We start from the raw sequence: 21,652 nt of genomic DNA, 5'->3' as shown, positions 1-21,652 counted from the left end.
GAGGGTGTGGAAATTTTAATGTTTTCAGTCTGGAAAGAGCAGTAAGTTTAAGATTAGGAAAATTGGTTCAAAATTGTGTCTAAGAGTTATTGCTTGTATGACTTGTACAAAATACTTCAGCTCTCAGATATGAAGTCTCCTAACTCGATTCAGTGGGGCGAGTGCATTAGATCATCTCATTGGTTTCTTCTACCACTAAATTTCTGTGATGCTAACTAAAATCTCTAACACTGGGGAAACCACTCTTCCTCCTTTCATACAAAACCAGCAAGAAGACACCCTTAAGCAGACCCAAAGGGATGGTCCCTATGCTTTGCTATGGATGGAATATATGTATCTTTCCCAAATTCATATGCTGAAATCTTAGCCTTAAAAGTGACTAGAACCTGTGAGAAGGTGATGAAGGTCAAATGAGGTCATAAGATTGGGGCCCTAATTTAATAGGGCTGGTGCCCTTAAGAAGAGGAAGAGGCAATAGAGCTTTCTCTTTTCTTCCCTCTCTGCCAGGTGAAGCCATAGCTAGAAGACAGTCATCTGAAACCCAAGGAGAGAACTGTCATCAGACACCAACACGGTTGGCACCTTGATCTTGCACTTTTAGGCTCCAGAACTGTGAGCAATAAATTTCCGTCGTATTTTTAAAAATTATTAAAGTCTCAATCCCTACTCTCAAACCTGGATTCCATAAATTAGACTCGGGCTTTGTCTGGAAACATGCCAGTTCAATACTACTAACACTTTGGATTGATCCTTTTAGGCAAACACTTAAAAATAAGACTTCTCTATGTTTCTCAGAAGCTGTGAACGCTTTATAAAAAGTGAGCTGAAGTGGTCAATTGATTTTTGACAAGGATGCCAAGACCATTCAACGGGGGAAAGGACAGCCTCTCCAACAAATGAGTCTGAGAAAACTGGATATCCACATGCAAAAGAATGAAATTAAACTCTTTTCTTACCGCATGTACAAAAATTAACTCAAAATGTATCAAAGGCTTAAACTTAAGAATGAAAACTATAAAGCTCTTAAGAGAGAGAAAAATCTCTCGATGTTAGATTTAACAATGATTTTTATGACATCGAAAACAGGCAACAAAAGAAAAATAGATAAATTGGATTTTCATCAAAATTAAAAACTTTTCTGTATCAAAAGGCACTATCAAGGCAATGGATAGACAACCCACAGAATAAGAGAAAACATTTGCACATCATATATCTAATAAAGCACTACAATCCAGAACGTATAAAGAATCTACAACTTAACCAAAACAAACAAACAAAACCCCAAAACAAAACAAGAAACAATTCCAAAATGGCCAAAAGACTTGAGTAGACATTTTTCTAAAGAAGATACACAAATAGCCAATAAGCATATGAAAAGATGCTAACATCATTAATCATCAGAAAAATGCAAATTAAAACCACAATGAGATCCCACTTCATACCCATTGGGATGGCTATAAAAAATACAGATTTGGAAAGTAACAACTGTTGATAAGGATGTAGGGAAATGGAATGTAAAATGGTTCAGCCACTGTGGAAAACAATTTGGCAGTTCCTGAAACAGTTAAATGGGGATTTTCTGTATGATCCAGAAATTCCACTTTTGGGTATATCCACCAAAGAGTTGAAAGCAGGGGCCCAAACAGATACTTGTACACCAATATTCATAGCAGTAATATTTATGATAACCAAAAGGTGGAAACAACCCAAGTAAATATCAACAGATGAATGTATAAACCAAATCTGGTGTATACATATACAGTGGAATATTACTCAACCATAAAAATGAAATCTGGATGCATGCTATGACATGCATGAATCTTGAAAATGATAAACTAAGTGAAATAAGTGAGATAAGCCACACAAAAAAGACAAATATTGTATAATCCCACTTATGTGAGCTACCAGGAGCAGGCAAATTCACAGATACAGAAATTAGAATAGGGGTTACTCATGGCTCTGGGAGGTAGAAATGAAGAGATATTATTTAATGGGTACAGAGTTTCCATTTGGGATGGTGAAAAGTTCTGGAAATGGATAGTGGTTATGATTGTATGACATTGCGAATGTACTTAATACCATTGAACTGTGTACCCAAGAAGGGTTAAAATGGCAAATGTTACATTATGTATCCTTATGACAATCCAATGATTTTTTTAAAAAATGCACTCTGAATCAAGTCCATTCCATCTTTCTCCTACCAGTCTAGCCCAAGTCACCACGTCTCTCACCAGGAACCCCCATAGCAGCCTCCTAACCAGTGTTCTTGCTCCTACTCTTGTCTTCATGCCCATCATATGTCTACAAGCAGTCACAGTGGTCTTTTAAACATAAAAATCAAATTTTGTCATTCAAAGTTGAATCTCCCAATGGTTTCCCGTCATTTAGCATAACATCCCAATGCTTTCTTGTGGTTTCCCAGGCCCACATCATTGACTTGCTTCCCTGTCTTGCATCTCATATCACTCTTCATCCTACTTGCTCCCCAAATCCCAGGTGGCTGTGCGGCAAGCTCCCTCCCTAGAGTCTTTTCTGTTTGGACCACTCTTTCATCCAGAGCACGACTGCCTGGCTCTTCATCACCCAATTCTCAGTTCTAATGCCAAGAGGATTTCTCCAATTTCCATCTAAATCAGCCCCCAGCCTTTAGCCCTTTTATCCTGTTACTCTATTTTATTTTCACTACGGGAATGGTCATTATCACTAGCTGGCACTACCTTGATAACTTTTATATTTAAACGTTCATCTGTCTTCCTTTAGGCTATAAACCCCATGAGAGCAGGGATTTTGTCTATTTTGTTTACTGCTGTATCTTCATTGCCAGAGGCTGTCACATAATAGATCTCAATAAATATTTGCCAAATAAATAAATACATATTTCTAAAAGTGAGCTAAACCTCTCCTTCTTCTATAGCAATAATTTTCAAGACAACAGCCCACATAGTTACCAATGCTGTCATGAATTAGGAGTGACATTTTTGTTCTTCATTCTTTTCTTGGTTCCTTTATTATTAATACGTTTCAATGAATTCATAGCAAAGTCCAAATGTACTACTTTCTTCTTTAGGATTCCTAAGTCCTAAGGAATAGATGTATCAAAGAAACAAACATAATCTATTTATATTTTACACATAGAAAGTATCTAAATTTGCTATATACAAAATATTTTATCAAGAGGAATTTTCAATATCAATAATATTTGCAGATACTTTAATGGAAGTTACTTAAAATAATACATTGGAGAAACTATAAAAAGACCCTCTTTTACAAAAATAGTTTTAGCTGATAAAGCATTTAAACTCACTACTCAGTACAGTTAAACAGACCTACAAAAGGTGTGATGTAGGACCCCAATCATTTCAGAATTAAAACCTTTCATTCCGGAAAAAAACGTGTATTATTTCTTCAGAAAAATAGTACAATTTAAGATCCCTGGAAAAAATAATCAAACTGGTTTCCTTGGCAATGTATAGAAGGTAGGAAGATTTGCTACAAAGCAAAAGATAAAACTCCCTACAGCTCTACCCAGAAGAGAAAACAAGCAGGCAGGAAGTGACCAAACCAAAAATCCAACTAAGCTTTCAGCATTTCTTGAGTTTCTACTATATTGAGGAATCTGAAGCAACAAATGTAAGAATTCTATAGGATTCTCTAAACTTTGCACCTGGAGTTGCCATACTTGCCAGGAAGGCAAGAAGCAAGACTTCAACTGTGTTCCACCTGGGACTTCAAGTAAGGGCTCAAGTTTGGTATCTAGACTGTCATCACTGGAACTTGAATCACACGGAATCCAGCTGAGCCCTATACCCCGCTCCCCAAGGCATTCTTGAACTTCACTACAAATACAAGCATCTTGGTTAGTCTGTTATACGCTCTGCTCCCTTTGTCTGTCTTTTCACCCAAGCTGCCATATCCCCACCATGCTCTGTTATGTCCTCTGCAGTTCCCATGCCTCAGCCTGCTCTCAAGAGGCATCCGCTTCCATCTATCTACTTCCTTTAGGCTCTCTTGAGTCCCTGTGCCTACTGCTTACCTTGAATTGCAGGGTGGTGGTGGGTGGTTTCTCAGTTCTTATAGCTACTTTCACACTATTTTACCCTCATTTAAGAACATTGTTGGCTCATATACCCAGATCCAATGTCCTCTAATAGTCTACATTATGACCATCCATGTATTATGGCCTCTTATCTGTGCCCACTTTTAGTCAAGGTCCTTGGCCCTTGACACATCTTCTTCCTTTCAGTGATAAAAGCCACCAGTATGCCAGGTGACTGCAACATCTAAGTGAGTCAACCGTTCAACTGCATTCCCCTTTAGTAAGCTATTTCCAGGGCCAAGTCCTGGACTGGAGCACTATGCCAAACTACTTTATCTCTGAAGTCATAAATCTCTTAACCTATCAACTACAGATATCTTATAAAACCCCAATCTCAGATTAATCTGAATAACAGACTTTTTGTTTCCACAACTAAGCTGCTGAACACTGCTTGGAAAAACCACTTGTCTATAAATGTCCTTAGTCACCAACCTCTCCTTTGCTTCTCGAGACCTTCTCTGTGCTTCCATCTTTCTCTTCATTCCTTCTCCCCCATCCTGACTCTCAGCAGGTGCTTCACTTCTTTGCTTCATTGTGGCACTAGAAGCTTCTTAACCAGTAACTCCCTCAACCTCCTCCTCATCTAGCTTAGCAATTTTCATGCATCCACATCTGTCCAGACTCCTACCCTCCTTGTTCAGGCTGAGGTGTAGCCGTCCCTCTGTGGGCTTGCTGGACCCCTTCCCTATCTGCTCCCTCAGGGATTTTGTCCCATTAGCTCTCCCCATTTTCTACACGATCTTCAAATTCTGTCTTCCAATGCTTCCTCCATCTCAACATATAAAAAACCTCCAATTACATCCCTGTCTTTAACCTTCCTTCACAGACAAGTCAGGTGACAGGATAGCCACTGCTCACAGTCTCCACGTCCTCTTTTGTCATTTTCCTCCTCAGTTCAACTGATGGATTGGCAAGTGTAGAGACGTGCATGCTATCTAAGAGGGAGCGTGCTGTAGTAAAGAGATATACCAGGCACAAGGGTTCTTGGTTGTGGTCCTGGCTTGACACTCTGTGTCTTGGGTAAATCACTTCCCTCTCTGAGCTTAAAGTATGGGAACATATTGTGTAAACCATAAAATTAGCATTCAAGCACTTCAATGTGGGGAAGTGTTTGTTAATTATAAAGGGCTAGTTAAACATTAATTTTTAATTATTCTTTCCTCAAATTATCCACATTTTAGCAGGGATCTGGCTTTTCCAAGTGATAAATCTTTTTAGCAAAAAAGAGTGCTTATAATGATAAAATTTCAGGCCCTGCAGTGGGTCAACCCAAAGGGTATTTTGGGCAAGTAGTCATTATTTCAGTACCCTTAACCTCACCTTGGCAGCAACTTCTCCTTGACTTGGGTTCAAACTGGATACACGCAGGATACATGCAGGGTAAATTCTAAAAGGAGATTAGAATTGAGCTATGGTAACAGTTTGTTGAAGGTCACAAACTACTTTCCAAATGTTTGGGATTTAATAAAATTCCAGATGTATTTGGCCCTGAGCAATTTTATTTTGTTTTTTAGCCCGTGTGTGTTTTAAAGAAAATTTTATCCACATGTTTTTGATTAATTTGTACTTCAATCATTAAAATTTGGGTTATTTCATAGTTATCTAATGTCCAAGAAGATTTTTTAAATAAGTGTTTAAAAGTACGTTCTTTTTTTAAAAAAAAAAAAAGCCCTCTATGGAAAAGGTCAAATAACAGGAAGCTGTGGTTTGCCAAGAGTAAATAAATTTTGCACACACACAAAGTTTCCATTTTGAGTCCAAACTCCAAGCCTGTTACCTTTGTGTTGTGTCTAAGGAAATCATAACAAAACAAATTTTGCTGTCCAAAATAAGCAGAAAGGTGCCAGGTGAACACAAACTTAAAATAACTAACAAAATATGACACCCATAGCCACAACTGTAAACATCTACCAGCTGATTTGTAAATAGACATCGGCTATATAGTATAGAATCAGAAAGAGTACTTGGGTTATTCTTGTGTTGAATGACCTTGGGTCAGGTATTTAACTGAGTAGGGTCCCAGTTTCCCACATAAGAACATGGAGTTAGTAAGATCTGCCCTACTTATTTCAAAGTGTTGAAGACACGGTCAAGGAGTGTATAGGATATTACAGTCTCCTGAAAAATATAAAGTTCTAGGCAATTGCATTATATACAAAGAACAGTAATAAAAATGTATGATCATTGCTGTGGCACAAAGAATTTTGCAAAAATGTAAACTTTTGGTAATTACAATGGAAGATTATTAGTGGGGGGAAAAATAAGTTTGAATTCAGGTTTTTGTTTTTTTTCTAATGTACAACCATCCATTTTATAATGCTGTGGCACTTGCTCATTCTTATTTTTTTGATCCAGAGGCATTCAAGAACAGGTTTTGAATTTTTAAATTATACGGTTGTAGTAAATACCCATTAAATGTTCACAATGTGTCAGTCCCTTTAATGTACACCGTTTTTATTTAATTCTCACTTAATCCTGTGTAATACAACAGCTATCTTTAATAATTTCCTGGTTACTTCCTTGGACAAGTGGCTATTTACAATATATCTTCAGTATGAAGTTCAGCATGTAAGCATTCAGTCAAGCATTGCCATTGCTGTGATTTAATGAACAAGGGAAATTTTATTGTTTCTATGATGTTGGGGTTTACGCTCTGTTCATTACCCGAGCAGACATACGCTTTTTTATTTTCTTCAGTTTTATAATGTCATGGCCCACCTCAAGAAACATTTTCATGAAGTACTAGAGTATAGAAACCTGGTAAAAAGCCTCCCAGGTTTGCCCAAAGGTTGAAATGTCTATGTGTCTGCAACTTACATATGGCTTTGGGCTTCTATAATTCACCAGGTTTTTGTTGTGTTTTTTGGGGTTTTTTAAGTTGTTTTTTTTTTAAAGATTTTATTTATTTATTTGAGGTGGGGGGAGGGGCAGAGCCTGAGATCATGACCTGAGCCCAAGCCAAGAGTAGGACGCTTAACGAACTGAGCCACCCAGGTGCCCCATTCACCAGGTTTTTAAAAGAGATCCCTGAGTCAGTTAGTTTTTCTAGCATGGTGTACTACCTCACAACCTAACAGCCTAAAACAGCATTTAGTTCATGACTCCATGGATCAGCTGAATAGTCTTCTGATTTGGGCCGAACTGGCTGATCTCTGCTGGGTTCCTCCTGGGTATGCAGTCAACGGGCAGGTCAGCTAATAGCTGGACAGTCTGGGAGAGCTTCACTGAGCTGGGTGGTGGTTGGCATTGGTGGTCCAGAGCAGGAGGAGGGCCTGGGCTGTGGGAGTCTCTCCCGCCATCTGGTAGGCCAGCCTGGCTTCTTCCTATCGTGGTCTCAGGTTCCAAAAGAGGAAGTGGAAAGCCTCTGAGCTTTTGCCCTGGTGCCTGTGAAATCTCACTTCTGCTGCATTTTACTGGCCAAAGCAAGTCACCAACATAACGCAGATTTGGGGGTGAAGGGAATAGACACTACCTCTTCCTGGAAAGACTTATAATATAAGTAGCAACTTCTACTACTTATCACATTTCTCACCCGTTTCCCAATACTCCTTGGCATATTATTTCTAAACAAAGAAGAATCTTACGCACAGTTCTGCCCCTTGATTGGGAGTTATCAGTTCAGGTTGCTTAAAGGCCAGTGAGAAAACAAACCTTTGAATGTATTTTTTTTTTTAAACCTCAAGTAATGGATAACTAAGTTCCAGTTCAATGCCCCCAGCAATACAGTTAAGGTTTCAGCCTTTTGGAGGTTGGGGAAAGCTGAGATGGAAGCTGGGACGTTCAGCAATTTGCTCCCATTCCCTGTGAGCACGCAGGACTTGGTTCTCTCCTTGCCACCACCTGCACCCTCCCTCTAGCCTCTCTGCTGCATACCTCACTCAAATAAAACCCGTTGGACCTTGCTGCAACTCGTGTAAAATTCACATATAAGTCCAACTTCAGATTCAAAGCAGTGTTCCATCCAAAGTATTTTTGGAATAACATCAATTATTCTTTCCTATGCTGTTGGAGGAATTATTTAGAAATGGGAACATGACCATCCTATAATATGACACTTCTCTAGGAAGCTTTATGGCTTATCCTAAGTTTATTTTACGTAACACAAGTGCAAATGACAAAAAACACATTCTAGGGTTCAAAACGTATCAGTGTTTCAAAGGTTAGGTTCATTATTATTATCTAGATAACTTTGGTATCAATGCCCATTTAGAGATGTTGTATTAGAGAGCACTTTACCTGAATTTTCAACTAAGACTTTGTGGCAGGGAGTGGAGATCCCATTTATAGAAATAGTTTTTAAGACTGGGAAAAGCTTGGGGTGCCTGTGTTTCTCAGTCAGTTAAGCATCCAGCTCTTGGTTTTGGCTCAGGTCATGATCTCAGGGTAGTGAGATCGACCCCCCCACCTGTTCATCAAGCCCTGCCCCCATGGAACCCCCAGGGAACCCCCTATAGTTCACCCCCACATTGAGCCCATGTAAGGCTCCATGATGAGCGGAGATTCTCTTCAGATTCTCTCCCTGTCCCTCTGGCTCTGCTGCTCCGCCTGCTGATGCTCTCTCTTTCTCTCTCTCTCTCAAATAAATAAATAAAATCTTTTTAAAAAAAGACTGGGAAAAACACAAAACATATTTGCTAAAGGTCTTGTATGACACTGTATAAAGAACCCCTGTAGATAAATAATGAAAAGATGATCAACCCTATTAAAAAGAGGGCAAAGATTTTAAAAGACACTTCACAAAAGAATACATATAATAGCCAACAGAGGCATGAAATAGTGCTCATGATGGTAGGAATTCCACGCACTTGAGCTCATTGCCACCTTTCATTTGTTGTAAAATGGGTTCCTTGATTATATTCAACACTGTGTAGAATATCATGAGATGGTGAATAAGGCTTCTGTGAGCCTGTGGATAGTGGTTTGGGCAAAAGCATCGCAAACAGGGAAGGCAAAAATCCCTATTCAGAGTAAGTACTCCAGTGAGAACTAAGCACATCCCTTTTCCAGTGGCGGCAGCTCAGTGGAATCAAGGTGCCATCAGGTAGCTGACTGATGCCCCTGGGGAGTAGAGCCATCAGTGGCTTAATGTTATCTTTGCTGTTGACAAATTGGGTACCCCTTAATGGCTAGAGTGAGATTAGCCTTGGAAGCACATCTGTTTGATCCTATGTGTAACTTTCATCCTGCTGCCAAAAATATATTGTCTATGTACCACCTGGGCAGACAGAGGGGCCCTAGGGAAAGGCTGACTGAACAAGTTACCTTGTTCACCTGATTATCATGCTCTTACTCCGTTGTTTGTTGAGGACTCATATGGAGCACACAAATATGTTTACAATCTGTATTTGTTCAGGAAAGTCTGTCAAATACTTTCTTTCCAGACCTCCTTACTACCCCTTTCTTAGTCATCTGATTTCTCAGTCCTTGACCATCCAGGCAAACTATTAACCACTACCCACAAATTAATGTAGATCTGAATCTCTGGTCTCTTCTGCCAGGAAAGTTGAACTACCATGTATACTGCTCAAAGTTCTATTTTTGGGAAGGCTCTTTCTTCACCACTGTCCTTCAAGTGAAATGCTGTGGACATCTACATTCAACCAATGACAGCATATTTTTAGAAGACCGTTCTCTATGGGTCTCTTGCATTTCTGTACATCTTGTGAGCAGAGGCATGGATGGTCTTTGTTTTAGACTATCTTTTAAAGTATGTCTGCATAGTAAAAAACTTTGGAAGGTGGAGACAGTGTCTCTATCTAAAGCAGAGGTCATGTTTGTTTACTATCTGTCAATAATGGTGAAGGTTCTGAGATTTAATCTATTTAAAAGCTAACAAGTTCACCTGTCACAGTTTCACATAAAGCAGAGATGCTGCTGGGCTGGGCCAACGACATTTTGAACATACTATTTCCACCTTAATTAGTCACTAACTCCAGGTTAACCTACCCCTGAATGGGGATATCAGGCTTGAGGGTCACCAGGTCTCCATGGATGAGGCATTCGGTTTTAACAAGAGGCCAGTAGTGAGCTAATAACTACTTTTCAAAAGGGAGGTATGGAAGCCAAATCAGGGAGGCAATGAGTCCAAAATCCCAAGAGGTGTCTCCAAGTGGAGGCCGCCTCCCTTTAGCAGGTGGTAAAATCATCAGCCAGAGAGACTTCTAGCTTACAGGGATCATTAGGGGCCCCAGAGGTAGAAAGCATGCCACAGCTTTCTGGATAACTTCCTCTGTAGTCTGTTGGTTTGGCTGCCGCTCAAAGCATGCTGATTTGGGGGTCGGCAGATCTAAAGGACTAAGCAGAATGCCCAAGTGAGACACAGATTATCCAAACACCTCAAGAATCCAGTAATGTGCTGGGCCTCCTTTTGCTGTCGGAGAGACTGAAGATACAACAGTTTTCCTTGATTGCCAGAAGGATTGAGCCTTGTGAATTTGTCTACATAGTTCCAAGAAACACCTTGGCAAGCAGGACTCTGGATTTTTGGGGGGTTTATGAACTAATCCAGCTGGTTGAGGTATAATAATATCAGAGTCAGGGTAGTTTCAACAGAGCCTTTCCAACCAACACCAGAGGTGAGAGACACTCACTCTAAATCTTGGCCCCTTATTGGTGGCAAGAAGCAGGGGCTTTTGTCCCACTAGCACTTCCCCACATGTGACTCTTCCTGTTTGACAGAATCCCTGATGGCGCCTATGGGACACAACAACACAGCAGTTGCTATTATACATTGAGATGTAGAAACAATAGCAAGAGTGTATTGAATTAGCCCAAGAGGCATCGTTCACAGCATCCTTTCCCCTCCCAAAGTTTTCCTGTATACTTGGATGGTTGTAGATGGCCTTCATCCCCTTTGGAAACTGAGTCTTCAGCCCTATCTCTAATCTTGCCCTGAAACTACCTGAGCCTGGGGAGGGGAGGGATCAGAGAGTATAGAGGGAGAGCAGCATCTTGCCAGGAAGGAAGGCAGACTTACTTTCTGTCTTGTGCAGCCTGAAACTGAAATCTGCCTATAGCTCCACTAAATGAACTGCTCATGTTTTTGATCCACCCAAAGCTCTTTATTCTCATTCCTGACACCGATGACTTTGACTTTGCAGATTCTGTGACTCAGCAGCTACAGTCACGTTGCTTTTCGTCTGGAGTCTCAGGACTTGCTGCCCCATTTTCAGGATAAATACCCCTGCCTTCGCTGCCCAAAAGAGAATAGGCAAAACCCAAAGGCACCATTCAAGAGACTTGTTTTAATTCTTTTGCTCAGCCTCTGAGCATTCATCAATAGGTTAATAAAGGATCCTTATTCCATATCCCTCCTATCACTTGGTTGAGAGCATTTGCTACTGGGTCATAGTAAGTCTTCTCAGATTTCCCTAGCCAGGCCTACAAAGTCCTCATTCTTGGGGTGCCTGGGTGGCTCAGTCGTTAAGCGTCTGCCTTCGGCTCAGGTCATGATCCCAGTGTCCTGGGATCGAGCCCCGCATCGGGCTCCCTGCTCAGCGGGAAGCCTGCTTCTCCCTCTCCCTCTCCCCCTGCTTGTGTTCCCTCTCTCGCTGTGTCTCTCTCTGCCAAAGAAATAAATAAAATCTTTAAAAAACCCCCCAAAAACAAAGTCCTCATTCTTTCTCTTCCAGAAAGCCATGTCTTCGAAAGTATCCTATCCTCCTCGCCAAAAACTTTCAGGAACTGTGAAGAGCCTGAGATTATATTGTACTGGCAAGTTAAGAAGTTAGTCTGCTTATAGTTTCAGGGATGCCGGTAGAAAACATGAGACTCCTGAATCAAAGACGAAGACATTTATTCCTCACAGCACGACGAGCACTTCATGCCTGCACGCATCTTTCTTAGCCCCAGGTCTTGCTGGGCGTCATGAAGCAGCTCAGGTAATGCTGCATATGTATTGGGTTTATACTGTAGCACTGTCTCTGACATCCCTGTGTCTCCTGAAACACAGCATCCCGATGAATTGCAGACATAGTGATAGAAGAGTTTTCAGGGCCACATGGTCATATTATAGGGCCTTCTTCTATTTTGGCCCACTCAAATTTTGTAGCTTTTTGGGTTCTTCAATAAATGGGACAGAGCATACACCCTAATTAGGTGTGTGTGGCCTCAAAAATCCAAGCAGGCCCACCAGTCCTTTTGCTTCTTTTTTAGTATCAGAAGGGCCAGATGCAACAATTTGCTGTTCACCTGGGAAGGGTTATCTTGATATTTCTCAGACTGCTGGGTTCCTAGAAATCCCACTGGGTGGCTGACCTATACATTTTTATGGAACTTTTCCCCCCACCCTCAGGCAAATATACATTGTACCTAGAGTAGTTTTCACTTCCTGTTCTTGAGTTCTAATTAACATGGTATCATCCATGTAATGGATCAATGTGAAGTCCTGTGGAATAGAGAGGTAATTTAGTTCTTTATGGACTGGACTGTAACAGGGCCAGAGAGTTGGTGTAGTTGGAGCTTGGACTGTGTGAATATATTGCTGATTGTGTTTGATGGTTTTTACTAAGAGGTATAGGAAAAAAAGAACATTTGCCAGATCAATAACTGTATACCATTTGCCAGAAGATGTGTTGATTTGCTGTAAAGCAGCGGTTATCAATGGGGTGGTGTGGGGGATGTTTGCCACCCAGAAGACACTGGCAATGACTGGAGACATTTTGGGTCACCACAGCTAGAATGAGAGGTGCTGCTAGCATCTAGTGGGTGAGGGACAAAGATGTTGCTAGACACCCTGCAGTGCACAGGACAGGACCCACAACAAAAAAATTATCAGGTCTAAAATGTCAACAGTGCCAAGCTTGAGAAATCTTGAACTAGAGTAAAATTGGAACAGGAAAAGAGCTGTAGTTGGAATTAATGGTTAAATTTATAATAATCCACTGCCATCTTCCAAGATCCAGCTGTCTTCTGAACAGGCCAAAGGGGTGAATGAGAATATGGTTATAATGACCCCCCTTGAAACTTTCAAGTCCTTGATGGTAGCATGAATCTATGCAATGCCTCCAGAGATGTTTTATATCTTCTGATTTATTATTTAACTAGATAAAGGAAGTTCCAGATGCTTTCCCTTGACCTTTCCTACAATAATAGTCATCACCACAGAGATCAAAGAACCCAAATGGGAATTTTTCAGTTTTTAACTGTACCTATTCCAATTTGCTTTCCAAACTGGGGAAATAACAGAATGGTCTCAGGAACCCACTGGACAATTTGTTAAATATAACCTTTATACTGAAGAGATGGAAAAACTAGAATGGATTTACAATGTAAGATCTGTTTGCTGATCCCCTAAGTATGTCACCTGGGAGGTCCGGAGGACATTCTCTTTAACAAGGATGAGAGAAATATATTCATATGGAGAGCCTTGACATCCTAGAAAATCTCTGTGGTTTCTATTTTCTATAGGCCAAAAATGACTAGGCTCCTAAATTCAGTGGAGATTAAGGAGTTCTGGGGAAATTTCTGAAACTGACACAAGTCCAAACTACATTATTTATCTAACTGCCATAAGCTGCTACTTTGACTGATGAAGAAGTAACTTTGAAAATAGTCAGAAAAATATTCATTGTGTTGTGCTTTTGTTGCCAAAAATGACATGTGTCACTTACAAAGACGCTCATACTTGCACACTTAAAAATGGGGAAAAAATCTGAACTACTTAAAAATCATCCCAATAATTTTAGGGAATTTTAAAGCCACTTGATTAAAAAATTAAGTTTTTTTAGGGTGCCTGGATGGCTCAGTTGGTTAAGCGTCCCACTCTTGATTTTGGCTCAGGTCATGATCTCAGGGTCCTGGGATCAAGCCCCGCATTGGGGTCCCTGGTCAGCTGTGAGTCTGCTAGAGGATTCTCTCTCTCTCTCTCTCTTGCTGCACCTCCCTGCCCCCACTCACTCATGCTCCCTCTTTCTCTCTCTCAAATAAATAAATAAATCAATAAATCTTTAAAAAAATAAATAAAAATTAAGCTTTTTTATTACATTAACAATAAGTGATGGGGACCTTGAAAAGTGAATATTTACTAGCTAAACTGCAACAACAAATTACAAAATTGCAGATAGACTGAAAAATATCAGCCAATAACTGACTAACAAAGCATAGCAGAATTTTCTAACAGTGCTTACCTGAGATGTGTGGTCATAAATTGTGTCTCTTCTTTATGAAGTATATTTTGTGATATGTCAGTCCTTAAAACTAAGTAACATCATGGACTAAATTTAGAACAGGTCCTTTGAATTACTCTATCACAAGCGCTAAGATGACACTTTCTGAAAATCACATTAGTTTCATTGAAAGTATAACAAAAACAAACAGTTCTAGTTTTGCTTCTGTGTTATAACTGACACAACATGTGAATATAATTGTAAGTGTATATACTTTATAAATACACAGCTATCTTTAGAGAAAATTCGTATTGAACATTGAAGGTATATGTATTAGTTTCCTGGACTTCAATATATATCTCCACCATCACATGGCATTCTTGTCCCATGTCTCTGGGTCTCTTCCCCTCTTCTTACAAATAAGTTAATCATACTGGATTAAGGGCCCACCCGACTCCAGTATGACTAATTACATCTGCAATGACCCTTTCCAAAGACGATCACATTATGACGTACCAGAAATTAGGACCTTTCTGGGGACTAATTCAAACCATGGCAGTGCGCATGATCAAAACATTTGGAAAGCTCTGTCCTAGATCTTATTTCTAAGACTGTTTTATCTCTGAAAGCTCTGTTATAAATAAACCTCTGTCTTATTTCCTCCTACTGGTTACTTATTCTGGTGTTCCTGTCATCAAGATATTCAACATTTTCAAGAGTTTCAGTCCATACACCTATCACATTTTCATGACCCATCAGGACCTTTATGGTTTTGCTTCCTTCCTTATTCAGCATACTCTAAAATTAACTACAGGATCCCCAAAGTCCTTTCTTCTCTCTTCCTTTAACAAGCTCATATAGCAGAACCCAAGCCTATTTAATTCTTCTATCCTTTCCCTCAGCACTTGTATTTGATAGGTAAATATTGATGAATAATATAACAAAATCAAATTTAATAGACATGCTTCAAATTATTTTTTTAAGATTTATTTATTTATTGCGGGGATAAGAGAAGCAGAGGGAGAGAACAATCTGAAGCAGACTCTGCACTGAGTGTGGAGCCCTGGGGGGCTTGAGATCATAACCTGGGCAAAAACCAAGAGTCAGACGCTTAACCAACTGCACTGACCAGACACCCCAACATGCTTCGGATTATTGACTGCGGCTCTCAAATGAGTGCTGTTAGACAATTCTGATTTAGTTAATTTTCCCTCACACATTCTGAGACAATTTCAAGCTTTCTCTTTTTTTTCCGGGAACCTCCACCATTTCTCCAACTCTCATCTGATGATCATGCTTTTTATTTCACTGATAAAATCTTCAGGTTTGCAACACATTCACCAACATATCTATCTCTGCAGCCATGTATGCCAACCTCCCACCTGTTTGGATGAGCTAATTTTCAATGCTTTTATCTAAAGCCAACTCGTGCAGGAGATCCACTTCCCTTCCCTGCAATCATACCTTTTTCCATCTTCCTCATCAATTTTACCTTCTCTACTATGTCATTTCCATTAACATGTAAACATTTAAAATTGCTCACTGACTTACATCTCCCTTTATTTTTCTGGATCCAACACCAGGAAAGAATTCAAAATTATCATCTAAGCTTTCTGGCTGCAATTTGGCAGATTTCATTCTCTTCACTTGCTTTTCACTCAGTCAGGCTTTCTTCTCCAACCCTTTCCTAAAAAAGCTCTTCTCAAGGACATCACTAACTCACACTTTGATATACCACAAAAATTATTCAACCTTATCGAGCACTTCAATCCACAAAAATCTCATTTTTTTTCATTACCCATCAGGACCTTGATGGTTTTATCTCCTTCCTTATTCAACATATTCTAAAATTATAACCATGTTCTTGCAAAAACTCCTTTCTCCCTCTCTCCCATCAATACGCTCAGGTAGCAGAACCCAAACCTATTTACAACTGCTGTCCTCTTACTTGGCACCTGGATCTGAGTAGGTAAATATTGATGAAAAAAATGATAAGATCACATTTGCTGGATTACTTCAAATTTGTGAGCACAGTTATCAAATGGGAATTGCATTAAATTTCCTATACTCACCATATTTAAATCTCTGCTGTATTAGACATTGTTGACCCCTCCCTCCTTGAAACACATTCTTCTTTAAGCATATCCCCAGACTTGTATATTCAATTATTTACTCAGTCTCCCCACTTGAATGTATAAAAGATATCTCAAACTTAATTTTTTTTTAAAAAAAAAAGAGGGAGCCATTATTTCCACTCCCATCCAAATCTTCCTGTGCCCTTATCCTTGCCCATATTAATAAATAACTATCAACCCAGTTGCTTCAGCTTTACATCCTTGGTTCTTCTCTTTCTCAAACATCCCATAGTCTTAATAAATTATTTTGCTCCATCTCTAAAATATATTCAAAATCTGGGCACCTCTCACATTCCTCCTGCTCTAGTCTAATAAAACATCTCTCAGCAGGACCACTGCAGTAGCCTCTTGCCATGAGCACTGAAGGCTAGTAAAACAAAGAATAATAAAGATTATTGACTGTTGTCAGATTCACTTACCCACACCCTTTCTAGTGTTATATATATGTTATCTATAATATCTTATCAAATACAGAATCATATGACCTAAGAAAGTTGGGAGTGACTTTAAAGAACTCTGGTCTGGTCTCTCAGGTTATGTTGCCAAGCTCAGAGCATTTAAGAGATGCTTTCAGAGACACAGGGCTAAGTAGTCTTAGCACTCAACTAGAAACCACGTATCAGAACTCTCCATTAAGTGGTCTTTCTAATGCTTCAAAAAGTGATGTTTCCCCATATGTATACGCGTGCGTGGCCTCGTGATCATGCTAATTCCTTTTCTAACCACCCTAGGCTAATTGTTATGGCTCTTTGGTTGTGTTTTGTGTATAAAAGTGGCGTACGATGAAAGACAAGCACTTGACGTATAACTTAACATAAATATTCCTGGGTAATTTCATTTTCCCCTCTCAATGTCCTCAGAGGTATCCTCTGAGCTGTTAGAACTCTGTGTAAATAAAGACATCCTTACCATGCAGGAAGCCTCCAGCATTCTTTACTCAGGGAACTGAGCTCCAAATGGCCCAAGAACTTTTTCCTTTAGTAATCTGAGGACACTCCCCAAATGGTAGGCAGTATGTTTTAAAAGCATTTCATTTGGGCCCTTGTAGCTAACTCTGGGCCCCTTTCTTATTTGTGTGAAGTTTCTGACAGTCTGCTTATTTTATGCCAGCATACGGGCTAAATTACACCTTCCTTTAGATATGTAATTTAAATCACCTTTCCTGCCCAGCAGCCTGTCAGGATTTGGCCACCTGTAGGGGCCTAAAGAGATTACATGTTGAAAATACTGAGCTCTATACCAATCCCAACTTCTGCTCTGGAGCCTCAGGCTAGGTAATTCCACAACTCAACATTCCAACAAACATTTATTGACTATTTGAAAAGTACTATGTAAGTTACTCTGGAGGATACAGAGATGAGTTTTTCCCTACATCTTCCAGAGGTTCACCATCTGGAGGCCATGTATCAAGTTGACACAACATGAGGCTGACTGGTAGAAGCACCATTTAAGGGGTGGAATTTGGATGAGGTCTTGAAAGACCAGGGTATGTCAAATGTCATAATGGGACCAGGAAGGCTGCACAGTGTGTTAGGATAATGGAAGAATTACCAATGTTATCCAAGTTTTGCATGTTTGTTTGGGGTTACAAGGCTGGAAAAGATGTGAGGAAACAAATCACAAAGTGCTTTGAACTTCAGCGTTTAGATTGTGGTTCATGTTCTGATTGCAGTTGTGACTCATACAAGTTTTGAGCTGGAGTCTGATAACACAAGTCCTGTATTTTATGAAGACAGGGTGCTTGGGTGGGGGGGCACAAATGGAAGTAGAGAAAGCCTGGAGATAAGAATGCTAATAAGTTAGTATATAGAAGATCTGTTGTCGTTTGCCTTCAGTACAATACCATTACTCATGACCTTTTCCTTTGGAAACAGTTTCTCAGGTTCCTTTTGGGGGAACAACAATTCTCCCAACTAATGCACCTCGAGCGGCGTTGACTCCATTTTTGCTCCCAGGGATGGGCATGTGGCTTATGTGGCTTCAATCGAAATAGTGTGTTCTTCTAACTGAAATGACTGGTCTCATAATGAGCGTTTTGGGGTTTCTAAAAGAGAAAGAAGATTATTCATATTGGGATTGTGTTTGGAAGCTAGAATTGACTGCCAAAGTACATGCGTGATGATCATTTGTTCAGTAAATGAAGGGAACTAATAGCCATGGGAAAATGAAAACCTGAGAATGGAGCTTAAACTGAGATGGAGCAAAATAAACTGGAACCTGATGACACTGTTTGAGCCCTGAATCAAGCCCTCCTTAAAGCTATTTCTACTCTTAAAACTTTTGTTAATGAAAGACTCATAACTGACAAAGCAGAATACCACAACACTTCCCAAAAGGCTCAGGGATCTAGCTTCAAATAAGGGTCCACTTGTATCAGTCAGCTATTGCCACAATAATTCCGTGTAACAAACCATCCCAACAATCAATGGCTTAAAATAATAATGCTTTATTCTTGTTCACATGTCTGAGTGAACAAGAGTCACTCAGTGTCACTGAGTCTGGAAGACAGCTGAAATAGACTGAGATCAGTGCAACTTGGCTTCAGCCTGTGTGTTTGACTTCCTGAACTCCTCACTCAGATCTGCTCCATATTTGTTTATCCTGGAGTCTGTAATCAGGCACTAGATATAAAGGACAGGTTTTCTTGATGATGGTGTAAATGTGAGCTGACAAGCCCAAACATGTGAGTACAGTTCAAGCCTCCACTGCTGTCACAGCTGCTAAGTTCCTTTTGACCAAGACCAAGCCATATGGCTGAGCTCAAATTCGTGGTTTAGGAAAGCAAACTCCAACTATATGAGGTTAAAGCAAAACTCGGACAGCCAAGTCCACCATTAATGGAAGAGGCAGGTATACTGGGGATAAGAATTCAAGATGGGGAGTAAGTATTTTTTAACAAAAATATATTCTGACATAGCTATTCTCACTAAGCAGATAAGAATTTATCAAGGACTAGAAAATAGCTCAGAGGATGGAGAGAAAGTCTTCCCAGAGGCCAGCACAGGACAAGACCATATAAACTACTACTGCTTCAGTCCTGATTACAAAATAATATCCTTGAGTGGGCACATTAAAGTTCAAGGACAATGGGATGTACAACTAAGTGCTGATGTCTATTAGAAGACTGGAAATAGTGAGCTATAATTTTCCATAAGAAAATTTGTACATTGAGAAAGATAGGAACTGGTTGACTGAAACTTGTAGGGACATTACATCTAAGCATAGGTGGAGAAGCCAATCAAGAAGAGAGAGAAACAGTGGGGGTGCCTGGGTTTTTTAGTCAGTTAAGGATCCAACTCTTGATTTTGGCTCAGGTCTTGATCTCAGGATTGTGAGACTGAGCCCTACATTGGGCTCTGCACACAGCAGGCAGTCTGCTTGAGATTCTCTCCCTCTGCTCCTCCCCCAACTCATGCTCTTTCTCTCTCCCTCTCTCTAAAATAAATAAGTAAAATCTAAAAAAAAAAAAAGAGAGAGAGAGAAGAAGAGAGAGAAACAGTGACTAAAAGGATAAAGGCACTGATGGAAATAAAAACAACTTTGAAATATTTGAAGTAGTTATTGCAGGTGAAAGTGTTAAAGACTTTTGGGACACCTGGGTGGCTCAGTCAGTTAAGCATCTGCCCAGGGTCCTGGGATTGAGTTCCTTGTCAGACTCCTTACTCAGCAGGGACGCTGCTTCTGCTTCTGCCTGCTTCTCCCTCTGTCTGCCGCTCCCCCTGCTTGTGCTTTCTATCTCTCTCTGACAAATAATAAGTAAATAAAGTTCTTAAATAAATATATATATATATATATATAATCCAAGCCATGTGCAGACCTATGCTGTGTAAATAGTGAAAATTACAGAAAAAATATTGGAAAAAAAAGCATAGGAGAGAAAATTGGAGTAAAAGAAGTGATACACATTGTTAATATTTTAGAGCACCTTCTCTACACTTTTTCTTCCTCTCTTACAAACAAGCATTGTTACGCTTTTAAAAATTATATTATAAATATGTTTATGTCACTAAAAATTATTTAAAAATACTATTTTGGGTACACCTGGGTAGCTCAGTCTGTTGAGCATCTGAATCTTGATTTCAGCTCAGGTCATGATCTCAAGCTTGTGAGATTAAGCCCCGCTTCAGGGTTACACACCGAGCTCTCTCTCTCTCTCTCTCTCCCTCTGCCCTCCCCCCCACCACCACTCGAGTGCACTCTCTATCTCTAAAAAAAAAAAGAGAGAGAAAGAAAATACTATTTTGGTTCCAAATATGGTATCTCTTTACATATGTGTTAAAAAAAACTCATTGCAATATTTCCATGTGATAGGGAATTTAGATTCTTTTTGTCCCATTAATGAATAAAATACTGTCATATGTATCATCATAATAATAACATTTAATAATATTTATATCATTTCTTTAGTAAATATCCCTGGAATAGAAATTATTTGATCCAAGTTTATGAATTTGTGAAAGACTCAACACATACTGCAAAATTTCTGAGCCAATTTAATCTCCTACCAGTAGAAGGCTGCAAACATCACCCTTATTAGTTTTGTGCATTTTCAACTTCAAATTTTGGATTATTTGACATGTCAAAATCAAACTTATTTTTTGTACCTCATTTTGATTACATTTCTTTTTAAATTTTATGTAAATATTTAGTTAGTTAGTTATTGGCTTTTAAAATTTCTTATTTCTAATTGTCCATGTTTTTTATCCATTTTTCCACTGAAGAGTAAGAAAGTTTTTCTTTTTTTTATTATTATTTTTATTTATTTATTTATTTATTTTTAAAGATTTTATTTATTTATTTGAGACAGAGAGAATGAGAGACAGAGAGCATGAGAGGGAGGAGGGTCAGAGGGAGAAGCAGACTCCCTGCCGAGCCAGGAGCCCGATGCGGGACTCGATCCCGGGACTCCAGGATCATGACCTGAGCCGAAGGCAGTCGCTTAACCAACTGAGCCACCCAGGCGCCCCAAGAAAGTTTTTCAATGATTCATAAGATACACTGTATATATATTAAAGATATTCACACATCATATTTTCTACACACCTCTGAATTGGTGTATTCATCTGTACTGCACAATTCCAACATTCATTAGCTCACAGCAAGCATTTGTTTCCTGTATACAGTTTTGCAGGTAGGCTGTGTCTCTGCTGAGCTCAGCTGTGACTGGCTCGACCTGTTCTAAGCTGCAAGTTGGACTCAGACACGCTCTGCTCATCTCTGCATTCTTCTTGGACCCATGGCAACACAAGACACCTTCTCAAGACAGATGACAGGAATGCAAAAGACAAAGACAACCAATGCAAGCACATTTAAAG

Source organism: Leptonychotes weddellii, chromosome 7, assembly GCF_054177405.1.
Source record: "Leptonychotes weddellii isolate Sample4059 chromosome 7, ASM5417740v2, whole genome shotgun sequence".
Classification (NCBI taxonomy): Eukaryota; Metazoa; Chordata; class Mammalia; order Carnivora; family Phocidae; genus Leptonychotes; species Leptonychotes weddellii.
Note: the sequence above shows the minus strand (reverse complement) of the source record.